The sequence below is a fragment of the Podarcis gaigeae genome, assembly GCF_964106915.1.
Source record: "Podarcis gaigeae genome assembly, chromosome: 4".
NCBI classification, from domain to species: Eukaryota; Metazoa; Chordata; class Lepidosauria; order Squamata; family Lacertidae; genus Podarcis; species Podarcis gaigeae.
In genome coordinates, this window is record NC_139677.1 from 81,758,781 (window position 1) to 81,776,325 (window position 17,545).

The window sequence follows — 17,545 nt, forward strand, 5'->3', positions numbered from 1 at the left end:
GTGCAGGGCGCCAAGGGCAGGCGCAGCTGAAGCTGGCCTGCTCGGCAGCTCTGGAAGCCGCCGCAGCCACACCCGGAGCCTGGCCAGGCAGGCAGGCGACGGAGGAAGTCTCGTGTGCCCCCGTTGCTATGGAACGCAGGTCAATAAAGCGTGTTTGGATTGTGGAGCGAAGCGCAAGGTCTGTTTGCTTAGTGGTTAGAGGTGCAAAAGTCGGCATTGTCCCACTGGCAGCGGGGCTCGCGGGGGGAGGGCGAGGCAGGAGGCTCCGCAGCCGGAGCTCGAGGGCGCCCCGGTCCTGGCCGCGGCCACCCGTGCTTCCGCCCCGCAGCCGGAGAGCAAGCGCCGGCGCAAGAGCTTCTGGAAGACCGCAGCCAGTGCGCTCTGGAGGAAGCAGGCCGCGAAGAGCGCAAAATCGGCCCAGGGCGCGAAAAGGCTTCTGGGACATAACTTGACCTGGAATTAAAAAACAACAACAAAACAAAACAAAACAAAAAAACTCGACCTGGAATTTTCCTGCTTGATTTCATTCCAATCCTCAGCAGCGTCGCTCGCTTATTGTTATGGTTATTATCAGTGCTTCCCCCCCCCAAAAAAAAATGTTTGGGGGTACTCTCATTTTGACTCAAGAAAATCACCTTTTTAAAGTTCAAATCCGGAAAAATAAATACAGTAAGTAGACAAAAGTACAAAGATTCACAAAAAGCACTGGTTATTGTTATTCTTAAGAGGGAAAGTGAAGCACCCTTTCAGGGTTTCCAAGGCGGGGGAGAGCTCACACCAAGGCCCTTTAGCTCCCCAGATGCCTCCTGCCTTTCAGGATGAGGGCCTAAGAATCTCAGAACTATAGAGTTGGAAGAGACCCTGAAGTTCATCAGTAATGTGATTTAAGGCAAACTGGGTTACGAAGCAAAGCTCCAACCCGAGGTACACTTAAAGCCAGGGAACAAGATCTGCCGGACTCCTTTGGACTTCCTTCTTAAGTAAACACGCATAGGATTGGTCTGGTAACGATCGATCGAAAGCAAGCGGTTTCATTAAAGCTCCAGGTGCGGCATGATCTAAGCCTGTTTACTCAGAAATATATGCCTGGCTGTGAGTCCAATGGGCCTTACTCTAGAGTAAGGACAGGTGCATAGGATTATGGCTTTATCATCCTGCTTAGGCGTTTTGAACATGTGGGACTTCAGTTTTGAACCGGCAGCTATTACAGTGGCTACTTAAGCATGGCCAGAAAAGGAGGCGATGCATCATAAAAAGATTCCTGTTTGCATATCATTTGCACATGCTAATTTGTAGAGGGAGATACAAATTCAGGAATAAGGACTGAAATGTAAGTAGACATGAACAGGTGCTAACTCCAAGGCTTCTGATGTCCAGTTTTATGGATTAGTATATTTTAACTGGACATGGACAGGAAAGCCCTTCAAATGAGAGGACTGTCCTCTGCAAAGGAGGACACATAGCCAGCCTAATAGGCATCCATTGAGAGCCATACGAGAAGGGCAGGTTGTGCATCTGTCCAGAAATTGCTTATCGCACGAGGAATGTGCAGGTGTTGTGACGAATCAGAGCTTCTTTGTGCTAGCTCCCTTTTGAGTTGTTGCTAGGGTTCATATGATACTTCTCCATCCCCTCTAGATAGTGTCACTTTAGTGCTATTTTGAGTACTAACAGATTTGGGGTATATGTATGTGCTTTCTCTGTTTCCGAGATCCCTGTTTCCATTCCTGGCCTTATTGTGTCGCCTGGGAACCAATGTGCTTTATTGTCCACTGTTTCATAGTTATAACCCCAGAGCTGTACACATTCATTCCAGACTAGGCAAATGGGGATGTAGTTTCTCCTACAAGAGGAGCAGGAGGAAATGCCTCACTCCTGAACTTTCATGGAATTGCCAACTTTTTTTTTTTTACCCTCTTGTATCTTTTGCAGAGGCTGATCTGTAGACATTAGATGAAAATATTTGTCTCCATGCTGCAAAATTATCCAGCTGCTGATTTTTTTTTTAAATGTACATACCGGTTTTTATCAGTACATGTTTTAATAACCAGTATTTTAAAAAAACAATCAGCATGTAGGCAATACTGCAGCAGATTGAAATCCCTCTGCCACCAGCCCATTTCGTCTCCATCCATCCATCCATCCATCCATCAATAAATACCCTTTCACCCTCCGACTTAACCCATTTCCATGGCTCTCCCCATGCCAGGATACATAATTATATTTTTTATTTATTTAAAGGTGTTTCAAAACAGCTTAAATAATTACATGTTTCTAAGCAGTATACAAAAGCTCAATATAAAGAAATAAAGGAGCAGTATTAAAAAAGGAGGCACAATCAGTGAAACAGTATAATAATTGAAAAGAAACCAAAATATAGAAGAGCGAGAGTTTCTGGCTGACATGAAAAGAGCAGCCTGATGTGCAAATATTAGCAAATATATTTGTCTTGAAGCTGTGAAAAGCTCATTCTCCTGGCTTCTGCGCAGTAAATTGCTGTTAAAGGCACAGCAGGCCTGGTTCCTTTCTGGTCATTTAGTTCTTCCTGTAGAACACCCAGAAACCCAAATACAAAAGTCTTGCAAACAGAACCAAAGAAGTGGAATGAGCAGCTCCCGAGAAAACAAGTGGGTGGTTTTTCCAGTTCAAAGACAACATGCGGGACTGATAACATTCCTTTGTGAATGCCAACAGTCCTCACATTGTAGATGTTCGGTGTAAGAGACAGGTGACAACACCAATGTTTATATGAAAATATGCAAGGATGGTGTGGAGAAAGCAGAGAAAAGTTTTTCTTCCTGAATGATTCAGGACGAAAGAAAGTACTTTTTCATGCAGTTCACAGTTAAACTATGGAACTCTCTGCCACAGGAGGCAGTGCTGTCCACCAACTTAGATGGCTTTAAAAGAGGATTAGACAAATTCACAGAGAGGGTTGTTGATGACTAAAACAAAAAAAAATTCCTTCCAGTAGCACCTTAAAGACCAACTAAGTTAGTTCTTGGTATGAGCTTTCGTGTGCATGCACACTTCTTCAGATACACTGGAAGGTGCTACTGGAAGGAATTTTTTTTGTTTTGACTATGGCAGACCAACACGGCTACCTATCTGTAGCTGTTGATGACTGTTAGCCATGATGGCCATGCTCTACATTTGGAGGCAGCAATACTTCTGAATAGCAGTTGCTGGAAACTGCAGGAAGGGAGAGTGCTCTTGTGCTTGAATCCTGCTTGCTGGTTTCCCGTCTGGTTGGCCACTGTGAGAACAGGATGCTGGACTACTAGATGGGCCACGGGCCTCATCCATTATGTTCTTAATGTAAGAATAATAATGCCATGCATTTTATTTACTTTTGAAATATTGTATCACTTAATCTAATAAAGATCTCCAAGAAGTTTACATAGGGAATAATAAAAGTACAAACAATAACATTCAATGAGATTCCAAAGAACTAAGTAAAAACAGAACAAAATTATATACACAAATAAACTTGAGCAGTGTACAAAGCAAAAAATCAAAATTACGAATCACAGTGCAGAAAAGTCTGGGTAAACATGTTTTTAAGGAGCCCGTTACAAGGTACTAACAGCTAAATCCTGTATGTTTCTACTCAGGAGTAAGGTCTATTGAGTTCAGTGGGGCATATTCTCAGGTGCAAAATATTGGGCCCGGGTATTGTTTAGGGTTTTTTTTCTGTTGCTTTTTTTTGTATGTTATGTGGAAATTGTTTGTTTTGGTTGTGTACTTTGTAACATTTATTGTTTATGAGTACTTTGGTAGGGTTTGTAGTTGTGCAATTTTTTTAATATGTTGTAAGCCGCCTTCAGCATGGTTTTAACTTTAAAAAGGTGTCATGCAAATAAAATGATTAATTGATTGATTATACATTTGCATCCTCATTATGTGGATTCATTGAAAAAGCTGATAGAACTCTTTATGAAATGCACTCCTTATGAGCTGAAAACATTCCTAAGTAACACATTAGCACTTTGACAGCAACAAATGCATAGAGCACTGGTGTTCACACTTCCAAAGCCACACAGTTCTTGGGGAGACCCTGCCTCTGTGTGTGTCCAGAAGAAGGCCTCACCTCCCTGCCCTTTAATCTTGCTCTGGATGGTTATCCATTACAGATAATTCCTAATCCTATCTGCAATGGAAGTGACCCATCCATTCAATTCTTCTTAATTAACAGAAGTGACTTCCCCTTCTTCAGAAGTGCCCTTCTTCCTCCAGCTGGCCATTTACAATCTATTGACCCCTAGTACTGGAAACAATTAGTGTCACAGCATATATATATCATCGGGCACAATTAGCACACTCTCGGAGCTCCTTTACCCCAATGCAAAAAAGCAGGCTCAACAACAAGCAAGGACCCAATCACTTAACAGACCTGGCTGCAAGAGGGCAGGAGGAAGCAACATCGAAGGGGGGAAAGGTCAGGCAATCGGAGCGGGAACACACGGCAGCAGCAAACATGCTTAGCATACAAAACCCAAGGGCCTCGTTCCCTGGGAGCATCCTAGGCTCCTTTGTCATCCTCCAGGTGCTCTTTGATGTCAGAGGCCATTGTGAGCTCTTCTGGTCCTTGCCTTTGGGCTGGGCCTTCTTCCTTTTCCTTTGCCTCTCCTGACTTCAAAGGGGAAGCACTGGTCCAGGCTACTCTGGACATTTGGTTTTGTTTGAAGGCTGGAATTTGGAAAAGAATGGGCTCAGGGTAGCTTTGCTTTAAAGAGCAGCGCTCCACTCTGCTTCCTGTTCCCTTGGAAGAGGGCTCTGATGCTCTCTCACACAGCTATCGGACACTCCCCTGCCACCCTCCTCCGTCCATATTGTGGGTTTTTGGCCTATAAAACACCGGTTCCTCTCCCATCTGCAGGGCTATGCTTATTGCACAGTCCAAGACATGGTCCAAAATTGTGCTTATTGCACGGTCCAATACATGGGTGTCAGGCTGAGGTTGGGTTGACCCAACATCATACTTGCTTGCTGATAATGATGATGAGAAGGGCCGTAGCTAATTTGCCTTGCATGCAGAAGGTTGCAAGCTACAGTTCCCAGTATTTCTAGCTAAGGCTGGGACAAACCACTTCCGGAAACCCTGGGGAGCTGCTTCTAGTCAGGCCATACTGAGCAAGATGGGCCAGTAGTCTGACTCAGTATAAGGCAGGTTTACTAATTTCCAATTTAAAATTACCTCCTCTTTCCGCAATAAATGGCAGTGCTGGGAGCTGCTGTAACATTGGAAGATATGAGTCATGGGGAGGGATCATAAAGCAGTGGCAGAGTGCATGCTTTGAATACAGAAGGTTTTTGGGATCTCCAAATCGGAATTGGGAATGTTTCTGTCTGAAATCCTGGAGAGCCACTGCCAGGCATTGTAGACAATACTGATACAGAGGGGTCAGGACCTTTTTGGCCTGGTGGGCCAGATCTTTACTCCCCCCCCCCCCGGCCTACTTTGACATGTGGAGGAACCATCTGTCTGTCCATTATCTGATGTCCTAATTATGTCAGGTGGCTAACAAGTAGGTTGTTGTGCCTACCTGTCAAAGTTGGCCCACAGGGGAGATAGTGAACAAGCAAGGTTGGACTTCTGGGTGGGATCAACTGCACAAGCGCTGCACTTCTACCTGCCCCACCTCTGAAGTCCCATGTGTTATCAGGTGGTTACAGGTTGTTGCGGTTTGCAAGAAATGGCCAAATGGGAACCACAGAGCCATTAAAATGGGCTTTGAAGCAGCTGAAATAAGTGGGGAACCAGAGATAGTGAAGGGAAAGCTGAGGAGTTCTGACTGGTTAAATGATTCAGCAAGTGATTTAATAGCGGAACAAAGTAACCAGAATCATGCCCCCACCCCCCACCCCATGAAGTCTGGAGTTTTTTATACTCTTGTATATATATACTCTTCATAGCAAAATCCAACGTTAATTGGAGCAGGGGGGTGGTGTTCCTCATTTCCTGTGCTTAGCATGAGTCGTGTGGTGGTGTTTTCTTTTGCAGAGACAGGTGGTGGCATTCACTCTTCAGCTAGTTTGATTCGATCTAGTTTTGAACAATGAGCTCCTCTCCCGAGGGCCATACAATTGCAATGTTTTTTTGGGTTGCATTGATTGGATCACCAAAAGTCACTTCCTGTGCAGTGCATATGACTTGTGATATTGGTCACACTGAGGCGATCCACTTAACTCCTCCAGCTACATTTCCAGCAGGAGTCCTGGAGCCTTTTTTACAAAGGGAAGCAAACTGAAGCCATTTCAAAATTGCATAGCCAATATTGGGCTGGAGTGTAGCTGAGGTTCATAAGCTGCAAGCCAGCCTGCCCAACATGCAACTCAGCTTGCGCTGGAGGCTGATGTGTCTGCAGGGGAACGAACATAGAGGAACCTCCAAGTTTCCTAGGTGGTCCTTTAACCTGGGCTGACCTTCCCTCAGGGGCTAGGCTGATATTTTGAGGCAGTGCTTTTTTAAAAAGAAAAGAGAAAAGGTGCCAGTACTCACCATGAAGTTGTTACAGTAAGTGCCACACTTTAAACATTTGAAAAAGCAAAGTGTTAGTACTGCGTACCCTTGACGTCTAAACCACAGAGCCTAGGGCTTGCCAATCGAGTGGCGTAGCGTGGGTTGTCAGCACCCGGGGCAAGGCAAGTAATTTGCGCCCCCTAACCCGTGGATTTTAGCACTTGAGTCTCTTCCACTAGATTAGCGCGCCCCCCCCAGATGTTGCGCCCGGTGCGGCCGGCCCCCCTGCACCCCCCACGCTACGCCACTGTGCCAATCAGAAGGTTAGCGGTTCGAATCCCCACGACGGGGTGAGCTCCCGTTGCTCGGTCCCTGCTCCTGCCAACCTAGCAGTTTGAAAGCACATCAAGGTGCAAGTAGATAAATAGGTACCACTCCGGCGGGAAGGTAAACGGCATTTCCGTGCACTGCTCTGGTTTTGCCAGAAGCGGCTTAGTCATGCTGGCCACATGACTCAGAAAAACTGTCTGTGGACAAACGTTTGCTCCCTCAGCCAGTAAAGCGAGTTGAGTGCCACAACCCCAGAGTCGTCCACGACTGAACATTAACAGTCAGGGGTCCCTTTACCTTTACCTTTACCCTTGACTCCCCTCCAGAAAAAAGCACTGCTTTGAGGGTTGCTGACTTCATTTCCTTCAACCCTGTTCTTCATCCTTATCTTGGGAAAGGAGACATCTTGATGTGTTTCTCTGGTTCCTTGTATCACCAACTTAGATAGAACTAGGATCTTTCTTATCAAGTATGTGCTTCCTTTAATAAACTTAGCTTTCTTATTTTCTAAACTCAGTCTCGGTGTTATGATATCCAGGGTAAAGTGTGCTCCTCTAACAATGATTCAGCTAAGCTTCCGAGTTGTGTGTTAACTCCAAACAGCAGCTCACACATACACACCCACCCAAACTCCATATTCCAAAGCATAGAGGTATACAGCATAACACTTCTTTTATTAGGATCAGGTGACAGTCATAGCATAGTGAGCTTGCAAAGCATGCTAAGCTTTGGTTAAAGTCTTGGGCTGACATCCCTGATCAACCATGATGCTCACTGGGTGACCATGGTTATATGCCAGGCACATAACCACCTCCCACCAGCCGTCTACCATGAATAATGGCTCCTGCTGCAAAACAAATACTGGAGCCCTGTGTTCTTGCATTGCTGCATCATGGTGTGAAGTTGGCCTTGCCTCGGAGGTACAGTGTTTTGCTGTGGGAAAGCCAGTTCTCCAAGAAAGTGTTCCTTGCAATGTATGGACAGGTATGAGGATGATGAACATGGCAACTGTAGTCTTGTTGCTTGAATCAGGGCAGTGGCTTGTAAGAGTACATCTACTCGAAGGGAGGCACCCCAACTTGCTGTTTCCTGCATGGGGCAGGAACATAGGAAGCCAGGGCATTAGTCCATCTAGCTCAGTACTGTCTAGTCTGACAGACAGTGGCTGCCCAGCATTTGAGACATTCCCAGCCATACCTGGAGATACCATGAGTTGAGCCTGAGACCTTCTGCATGCAAGACTGATGCCCCACCTATGAGTTTCACTGTGTTCTGCCATGTAGCAGATCTATGTTTGAGCAAATGCCTCTGTCTGACACTTGCAAAGGGAAGATGGAGGTTTTTGTGTGCCAGTACTGCTGTTTTGTTAAAGCTATGGTTTTCCCAGTTGTGATGTATGGAAGTGAGAGCTGGACCATAAAGAACGCTGATCACCGAAGAATTGATGCTTTTCAATTATGGTGCTGGAGGAGACTCTTGAGAGTCCCATGGACTGCAAGATCAAACCTCTCCATTCTTAAGGAAATTAGCCCTGAGTGCTCACTGGAAGGACAGATCGTGAAGCCGAGGCTCCAATACTTTGGCCACCTCATGAGAAGACTCCCTGCAGAAGACCCTGATGTTGGGAAAGATGGAAGGCACAAGGAGAAGGGGACGACAGAGGACGAGATGGTTGGACAGTGTTCTCGAAGCTACGAACATGAGTTTGACCAAACTGCGGGAGGCAGTGGAAGACATGAGTGCCTGGCATGCTCTGGCCCATGGGGTCACAAAGAGTCGGACACGACTAAACGACTAAACAACAACAACAGCTGCTGCTTTTGCTTCTGAAGAAGAGTTGCAACCTGCTGAATGGTGGAGAAGGCTGCCAGATCATTTCAACCCCCACCCGTGATTCTATTTGTGAATAAAATCCTGGACACAAACCTGCACAAATTGGTGGTGCCTGCTTCCCAGTTGTTGCCGTGTTTGTTCAAAAGCAAGTCCCATTGATTGCAATATTTACTCTGAAGTAATTACGCTTTGAATTATAATTTGAGGCTTAGAACTAGCGCCGTCTAGTGTCATGAAAGTGTGAAATGCCAGGAACTGACGATGAGTGGAACGCTGATCTCTGCCACTGATTTACTCTACAAAATTTAGCAAAATATTTATGTTCTTTGTCTCAGTGTACCTGAAAAGCTGCAACACTTTGTTATTACAGTACCAGCATTACTATTTGTTGATCATTCACATGGCACTCTTAAACCCTAAAATACTTTATCATCTCCACTCTCTATTATTCCTACATCAGCCCTGCAAGATGAGTAATTGATTTCCCTCCCCCATTTTAAAGACAGAAAATGAAGAGCGATTTTTATATATAAAGCAGGATCTGAAGAAACCCTCAGCCAGCCCTGAAATGTACAGTGTCAGCTTTCCATTAACCTCTGAGTTCTTAAGAGGGTGGTTACTGAAAACTCTCGGAAGACCTAATCCAAATGTTTGGGCTTTTTTTTTAAAAAAAAAGTCAATGGAAACTCTACAGTTTACTTACCTTGAAATTGGACATTGCTCCTTAACTCTCCTAAAGACTCTCATTGATTACATAGGGCTTTGTAGCTTGGAATGACGCATTAGAAAATACCAGGACACACATATTGTTAGAGCAATTTTATTTCTTTCTTCTGGTGTGCAAACCTAACTAAACATGGACTCAGACATTTTTTAATGGATTCAGCATTAAAAAATGCTGAATCCATTCTCATTACCGGAAATGTATTTCCAGAAGTGAAAATACTTGTGGCTATGGAGGAGGGCAAGGAACTAGGGTATTTTCCATAGGTTGTTCCAACAGTGTCATAGTAAAGCCCTTTCCGCCCCTTCCAGCGGAGAGGGTGTTGCGTGCAGGATCCTCCCACATCCGCGGGGGCTTCCTTGCCCCCGCGAGACTTGGGGGAATCCCCGGGCGTGACTGCTCCCAGCCCGCCAATCGGCGGGCAGGGGAGGCGTGGCCCGGGCTATTTAGGGCCAGGCACGCCCGGGGACCGCCCTCTTTTCCCCCTTAGGACTCCGGGGGGCGTGGCCTTGTCCGAAGCCTTGTGAGGTAGGGCCCCCGGCACGCCCCCGAGCGGTGACGCCCGTGGGATCCTGGTTGGCGTACTTCAACAGGACTCCCGCGGTTGTGTTCAACCCTTCCCGGTCACCATGCCGGGTAGTCGATAGGAGCCAATGCCTAAGGCCAATACCTTCAATTTCCATAATCAATAAAGTTGTGGCCTTTTTATGCCCATTAACCTTACATCATTGTGTCCGTGTCTTTATTTCATTGGGGGAGGTGACTTGCCACGCAAAGCCCTTTCCGCCGCTTCCAGCGGAGAGGGTGTTGCGTGCAGGATCCTCCCACATCCGCGGGGGCTTCCTTGCCCCCGCGAGACTTGGGGGAATCCCCGGGCGTGACTGCTCCCAGCCCGCCAATCGGCGGGCGGGGGAGGCGTGGCCCGGGCTATTTAAGGCCAGGCACACCCGGGGACCGCCCTCTTTTTCCCCTTGCCCAGCTGAGGAGCGGTTTTCCTATCCCACCCACCCTTAGATTAGGCAGGCTTGGCGTTGCTATGGACTTCGGTTGGTCGCCGCAAGGGGCCTGGTAGGAATTTTTCCAAGTTGGCGCAACTTCCGGCCTTTTGGTTTTTTCGCCTACCTCGTAGCAATGGTCACAACTTTCTCGGTATTGGCGGTTAGGCATTGGCATGGGGCAATGTTAGACAAATGGAGGGGGGGAAGGAAGCGCCATCACCTTCCCCCAATGTGAAGGGGTAGTCCGGTAGAGGACTCCGGGGGGCGTGGCCTTGTCCGAAGCCTTGTGAGGTAGGGCCCCCGGCACGCCCCCGAGCGGTGACGCCCGTGGGATCCTAGTTGGCGTACTTCAACAGGACTCCCGCGGTTGTGTTCAGCCCTTCCCTGTCAGCATGCTGGGTAGTCGATAGGAGCCAATGCCTAAGGCCAATACCTTCAATTTCCGTAATCAATAAAGTTGTGGCCTTTTTATGCCCATTAACCTTACATCATTGTGTCCGTGTCTTTATTTCATTGGGGGAGATGACTTGCCACGCAAATAATAGGCTTGCAAAAGATGCTTCTAGGCTACTTCCCAAAATAGTTACAATACTTCTCCATCAGGTAGGAAGCTGGAATTTGGCACATATAATTCTGTTATATAGAAAAGCAGTCTGAAAATGGGGCATTTATTTGAATCCCTCTATCAAAATCGGAGACATGTCTTAATTTCTAGTGTTCTGGACTTTACAGGCACACTTTTCAGAGTGGCATGTGATGTGTCCTCAGTAGCCGCATGCATTGTTTAAAAATAATAACAGCTGCTGACCCTTCATTGGAAGAGCCATCCATCTTTGCAGGTATTGATAGGCATTCTGTTTTTCTCTCAGGGGAAACAAGGACAAAGTGTCACCTCTATTACGTGGGGAGCCAAGTTTACTCAAGTTCTGTCTCGCCTTTCAGGGGGAATCGAAAGACGAGCCAACCATCAATAGTTCTGGGGTTAACTTGGGTACAAGCATTTGCCTAAAAGGTTGGTGGACCTCAAATGGATTCCTTCAGTAGTTTTTTAAAAATTATAATTCAGGGGGAACTTCCTTGGGACTGACTCACAAAACACACTGCAGGAGAGGGCCATGTGCAGATACCATCTCATCAGGAGATCTGCGGCCTATGCTGTAGGAATGAGGCCTTTAATGTGGTGGCCACCTACTCTCTGGAACTCCCTCCTGACCATATCAGACAGGCGTCATCTCTGTCTTTTCAAAGTCTATTGAAGACTTTCTTTTCGCAACAAGCCTTTTAAGAGGAGGCTTTGTTTGTTTGTTTTAAACCGCTGCTTGTATCTGCATTAGAATTCAAAGCATTTCTATATATGTTTTTCTTGTTGATGGTTTTCTTTTTAAATTGCTCTGTGATTTTTTTAAAAAAATGGGAAGTGGCTTCATAAATGAAAATAAGCAGATAAGTAGTAGGAGCAGCTGGGTTACTCGGAGCAGCCTGCCCGTGTCACTTCAGAACGCTATCATGCCTGTCGTGTGCAGAAGGCACACATAAATCAGAGATTTCTACACGTGAAAACACACACATACATCCGACTTTCCATCTTGGCAAAGAAGCAGCATGATTACAGCTAACACATTCTAGCTAAGCAAAAGCACCTGAGGAGGTGGCAAACCACACCTGTGAGGGATGTGGCCTGGTTAGGGTGCTTGACCTTAGGACAGCTCCAGGGATCAGATAGGGAGACCCACATTTGACTCCCAGCCCTGAGGATCCCTTGCCCTAGTGCAAGCTGGCTTATGGGAGTCTTCAAAGGATGTTACCGCCATGACATCTTTAGGGAGCGGGTGGCGCTGTGGTCTAAACCACTGAGCCTTTTGGGCTTGCTGATCGGAAGGTTGGTGGCTCGAATCTGCACAATGGGGTGAGCTTCTGTTGCCCTGTCCCAGCTCCTGCCAACCTAGCAGTTTGAAAGCACACCAGTGACAGTAGATAATTAGTTACCACTGTGGCAGGAAGGTAAACACTATTTCCGTGTGCTCTGGCCACATGGCCTGGAAAACTGTGTGTGGACAAATGCCGGCCCCCTTGGCCTGAAGAGAAATGAGCGCTGCACCCTATAGTCACCTTTGACTGGACTTAACCAGGGGTCCTTTACTTTTACCTTTACCTTGGTGAACACTGACATGACCCAACCAGCAATGACCTCCTCATGTTCTTAAGCAAGTCTCGGATCACTTAATTATGCCTGAACTCTTGCTTTGTACTTGACACATCAGTGATATTCCAGAATGTGGGTGGGGACACAAAGAAGACAAGGCAAAAGGGAAGTCAACCAACAGTAAAATAGTGTTTGAATTCCATAACCCTTGTTTTCATGAGAGGTTGTTGGCAAGGGCAAGTGAGGATTCAAATTCTGGCTGCGGTGTGAAAAGGTCACTAGATGGCAGTGTTGGCTCTTACTTGGGAGCCGGACAAGAAAACTCCTTCCAGGTGAGTGGGAAAATTGATGCTTATTGTTTTCCTTCCACCACCCTTGCCTGTGAATTCCGAAGTTTCCGGAACTCACAGCCTGCAGGCTTCAGCCCAAGTACTAGTTTAGGTGGGTGGGGTGCAGCAACAAACATGTTTGAGACATAATCCCAGTACGTTTCCGAGCACAATTCAAAGTGTTGGTGTTGACCTTTAAAGCCCTAAATGGCCTCAGCCCAGTATACCTGAAGGAGTGTCTCCATCCCCGTCGTTCAGCCCGGACACTGAGGTCCAGCGCTGAGGGCCTTCTGGCGGTTCCCTCACTGTGAGAAGCAAAGCTACAGAGAACCAGGCAGAGGGCCTTCTCAGTAGTGGCACCCGTCCTGTGGAACACCCTCCCACCAGATGTCAAAGAGATAAACAACTACCTGACATTTAGAAGACATCTGAAGGCAGCCCTGTTCAAGGAAGTTTTTAATGTGTGACATTTTAATGTATTTTTAATGTTTGTTGGAAGCTGCCCAGAGTGGCTGGGGAGACCCAGCCAGATGGGCGGGGTACAAATAAATTATTATTATTATTATTATTATTATTATTATTATTATTATTGTTATTATTGTTATTATTGTTATTATTGTTATTGTTATTATTGTTATTATTGTTATTATTGTTATTATTGTTATTATTATTATTATTATTAGGCACTTGCACAGCTAAACAGGATCAATGGAAAGATCAAGTTGTCTGTTTGGAACATATGAATGGGTGGCCAACATGAACGCAGCTTTCATGAGTGGATGTTGGTAGCAGTCATGAAATGTGGTTTTGACAACATTTCATACCTGGCATGCTGTTTTGGTCACTTCTCCCATGGATCTGTTGGACCTGGGAGACCAGGGTTCGAAATCCCCACTCAGCCATGAAGCTCACTGGATGAGCTTGGGCCAGTTACCATCTCTTGGCCTAATCTACCTCACAGGGTTGTTGTGCGGATGACATGAGAAGAGCCATGTACCCCACCTTTTGCTCCTTAGAAGAAAAGGTGGTATATAAATGTAAGAAACACAAACCTGTCACCTTTCCATGCATCTATGAAAAGGAAGACCAATCAGGAACATATCAGCCAGCTATGCTGACATTCTGAGGAATGGGTGAATTCTATTCAGGGCTTGGGATTTGATTGCTGTTGTCTGCCAGCAATGAACATACTTGCATGTCTGTACTGATCCTGACAGTGGCATAACCAAACATTCAGATTTTGAGGTGCATTTTCCCATTTCCACTGTATTTCTTTCCAATTTTAACCCAATTCCAACGCCAGAAAATCGAAATAAACCATCCAAGATATTAATAATAACGTCTTCAGCTGCAAGTTATATACTTTCCCCCAGCGAACTCCTGTCAGATTTGATTTTGCTCCTGAGGAGTTCTGAGCATGGAGGTATCGCAATCTGTGAATTTCTGTGAATGGCCGTTTCTCATGAATGCTTTAGCTCAGATTCCTGCATTGCAGGGGGTTGGGCTAGGTGGCCCTTAGGGTCCCTTTTAACTCCACAATTCCATGATTCTGTGATTCTATGATTCAATCTATTGCTTACCAGCTTCAATTCCTCTTCTGAAACTTGACAATGTGACATGAAAATTTGTATTAGTATTATTAGTATTAGTATTAGTAGGGACCTTCTGCATGCAAGACAGGTGCTCTCCCACTGCATTATTATTATTATTATTATTATTATTATTATTATTATTATTATTATTTAATTAATAATAATTAATATTGTCTTCCCCTGTCAACAAATAGGGGCTGAAGTTTGGAGGCATCAGCTAGGAAACCTGCACCATTCCTCTTACATTACTAAGTCCATAAGACCAAATTAAATAAGAAGATAGTTAGGCTTGCAGTGCAATCCTCTGTTAGTTTTCAAGGAAATAAGACTGGCTGTGTTCAGTGGGGCTTATTCTCCTGTGAGGCTGCGACTTCAGGCACACTTATCTAAGAGAAAGCCCTATGGAATTCACTGTGGCCTACTTTTGGGTAGACGTGTATACAGTGGTACCTTGGGTTAAGAACTTAATTCGTTCTGGAGGTCTGTTCTTAAGATGAAACTGTTCTTAACCTGAAGCACCACTTTAGCTAATGGGGCCTCCTGCTGCTGCCGCGCCACCAGAGCACGATTTCTGTTCTCATCCTGAAGCAAAGTTCTTAACTCGAGGTACTATTTCTGGGTTAGTGGAGTCTGTAACCTGAAGCGTCTGTAACCTGCGGTACCACTGTATAGGATTGCACTGTTTGCGTGTTTAGGATGGCAGCAGCCTTATCTACTTTATGGACTATAATGGCAGGAAGGAGGTGGGATCCCCGAAAATGCACAACCTGGGTTTCTGCTTCTTTATGGCAACAAGGGCGATTTGTCACCAGTTTTGGTCAGCACTGCAAAAACCACATCCCATAATGAACTCTCTTTGTGTTGAGAACAAGGATTCCCGTGGGACTAACACCTAAGTGTTGGCTAGATAAGAGAAGAATGTGGAAGGATTACCCAATCATTCCATACTTTACAACTGCTCCTGCATTCCTGATAAACAAAAGAAAAAGAAACTAGAAAGTTTCCCAATCCTCTTTAAAAAGAAATACCCTGGGAATGTGTGGTTGTACATTTTAAACTCATTAAATCAGAGCACCTCCAGAACTCCAAAAATAAAATGGGCTTTGCTTCTGCTGCCCTGCTGCCCTGCTCCATTTACTTGTAGAAAAGGACAAAATATATGTAAATTAAAAATAACAAAACGAGCATCTATAACCCTGTGAAAGTGTTGGGATGTGACTCAGCTTGTATTAAGGTTGATGGGGTTTTGCATAGTAGAGAGAGAAGGGAACCTCCAAACTTCCTAGACCATCTTTCTGACCTAACCTGTGCTGACCTTTCTTCAGATGTTAGACTGATACTAGTGGTCTTTACCTCATTTCCTGCTCTTCATCATTCTACCACAAGTGAGGAGACATCTCCTTTCTGTCTCTACCCCCACCCACCACAGAGATAAAAGAGCAAGCATGGTTCTTTGCATCTTCAGCTTAATTAGCTAGAAGCTCTTTTCTATCAGTCAGGTGTTTCCTATAATAAACTTAGCTTTCTTATTTTCATACTCAAAGATTGCTTTCAGGGTTAAAGCATGCTCCAAACAAGGATTCATAACTAAGTTCAACTTCTGCTGTTGCATATAAACTCCATATGCTAACTGCTGTTATGTTAACATTGGTGGGTCATGGCATGGCCAGAGAGCCCCAGATACTGATGCCAGGCCTGTTTGTACCTCGGGTTAAGTACTTAATTCGTTCTGGAGGTCCGTTCTTAACCTGAAACTGTTTTTAACCTGAAGCATCACTTTAGCTAATGGGGCTGCTGTCGTGTCGCCGGAGCATGATTTCTGTTCTCATCCTGAAGCAAAGTTCTTAACCCGAGGTACTATTTCTGGGTTAGCGGAGTCTGTAACTTGAAGCGTATGTAACCCAAGGTACCACTGTAGTTGCCTCCACCGTCTTTTGCTTTCTGGATTTCAGTGCTATGATTGATCTGTAGCTACACCACTGCCCAGTCACCCAGCCCTTGATAAAGGCCACTTCACAGCCATGTAACAAGGAAACTCTTTCTGATGTGTTTCTCACCTGGTTGGATCAAAGATCTCTCTGAATTTTTCACTCTCTGAGTCAGTTCTCTGCGCACAAAACAGGACCTTGTCCTAGGATCAATCCCTTGTATCACCAGGTAGTGCCAAGCCAATCCCTTGTCTGAAACCCTGGAGAGGTGCTGTCACTCATTGTAAGGCAGTATTGAGCTGGATGGAGAAATGATCTGATATCACACAAGGCACATTGCTATGTAACCTGTTTTCAAGAGTCTCAGCTGTCCATTCTGGGAATGTATACAAATTGCCTTCTTATCAGTAGAAATTGCTCTGCACAAGTTTCACATGAAAGGAAGTAAAAGCCAGGCTTGGATCTGAGTTGGCTTTCACTTTATATATTTGGGGGATAAACTGGAATGAAAAATCTTATACCTGCGGTATAATCTGATACCTGCCTACTCAAATGTAAACCCCTGGAACCTCAGGAGGGCTTACCCCTGTATGGAGTTGATTCCCTAGTCCTCTTGAGTTCAAAGATCAATGCAGCCCCATGCCTGTCTACTAAGAAGAAAGCCACACTGCCTTCAACGGGACTTAGTCCTAGGTAAGTGAGCAAAAGGATTGCAGACTTAAGTATATGTTGATTCTCCCATTATTGTAATTGAATGAGGCAAGAAAAAATGCTTAAACTTTGGCTGAACTATGCTCCAAGTGTCTTGTCCTGTATAAATTCACATCTTGAAAACAAACCCAAAATTCTGATTTTCTAATAAAACGAGACATCCAACCTACCTTATCCTCTGTAACCTATCTGACTGTGGCCATAATCTCTGCTATTAGAAGACAATAGTGAGCTAGATACATGCATACATGCCCTGTTTGTGGGCTTGCCTGAGGTTTCTATTAGCTGCTGTGGAACACAGGGTTTGGGACAAGATAGACCTATGTATGCTTGTATAGCTATAAAGCACACTGGACTGAGCCCCATTGCAGACTGGGAACTCCTTTCCTTAGTAAATATGCATATGTTTGGAAACCTTTCAGCACTACTCAGAAGTGTCTCCTATTGTACTGAGTGGAGCTGACTCCCAGGTTAGAGGGCATGGGATTGTAGCC

At 45.4% G+C, this 17,545-nt stretch overlaps 1 long non-coding RNA gene across 1 annotated transcript in view; it reads right to left on the reverse strand.

The window, feature by feature from the left end:
• Positions 1-17,545, reverse strand: part of LOC310843965 — a 350,168-nt gene that overhangs the window by 93,600 nt on the left and 239,023 nt on the right. The gene's annotated exons all lie outside the window — the stretch shown is intronic.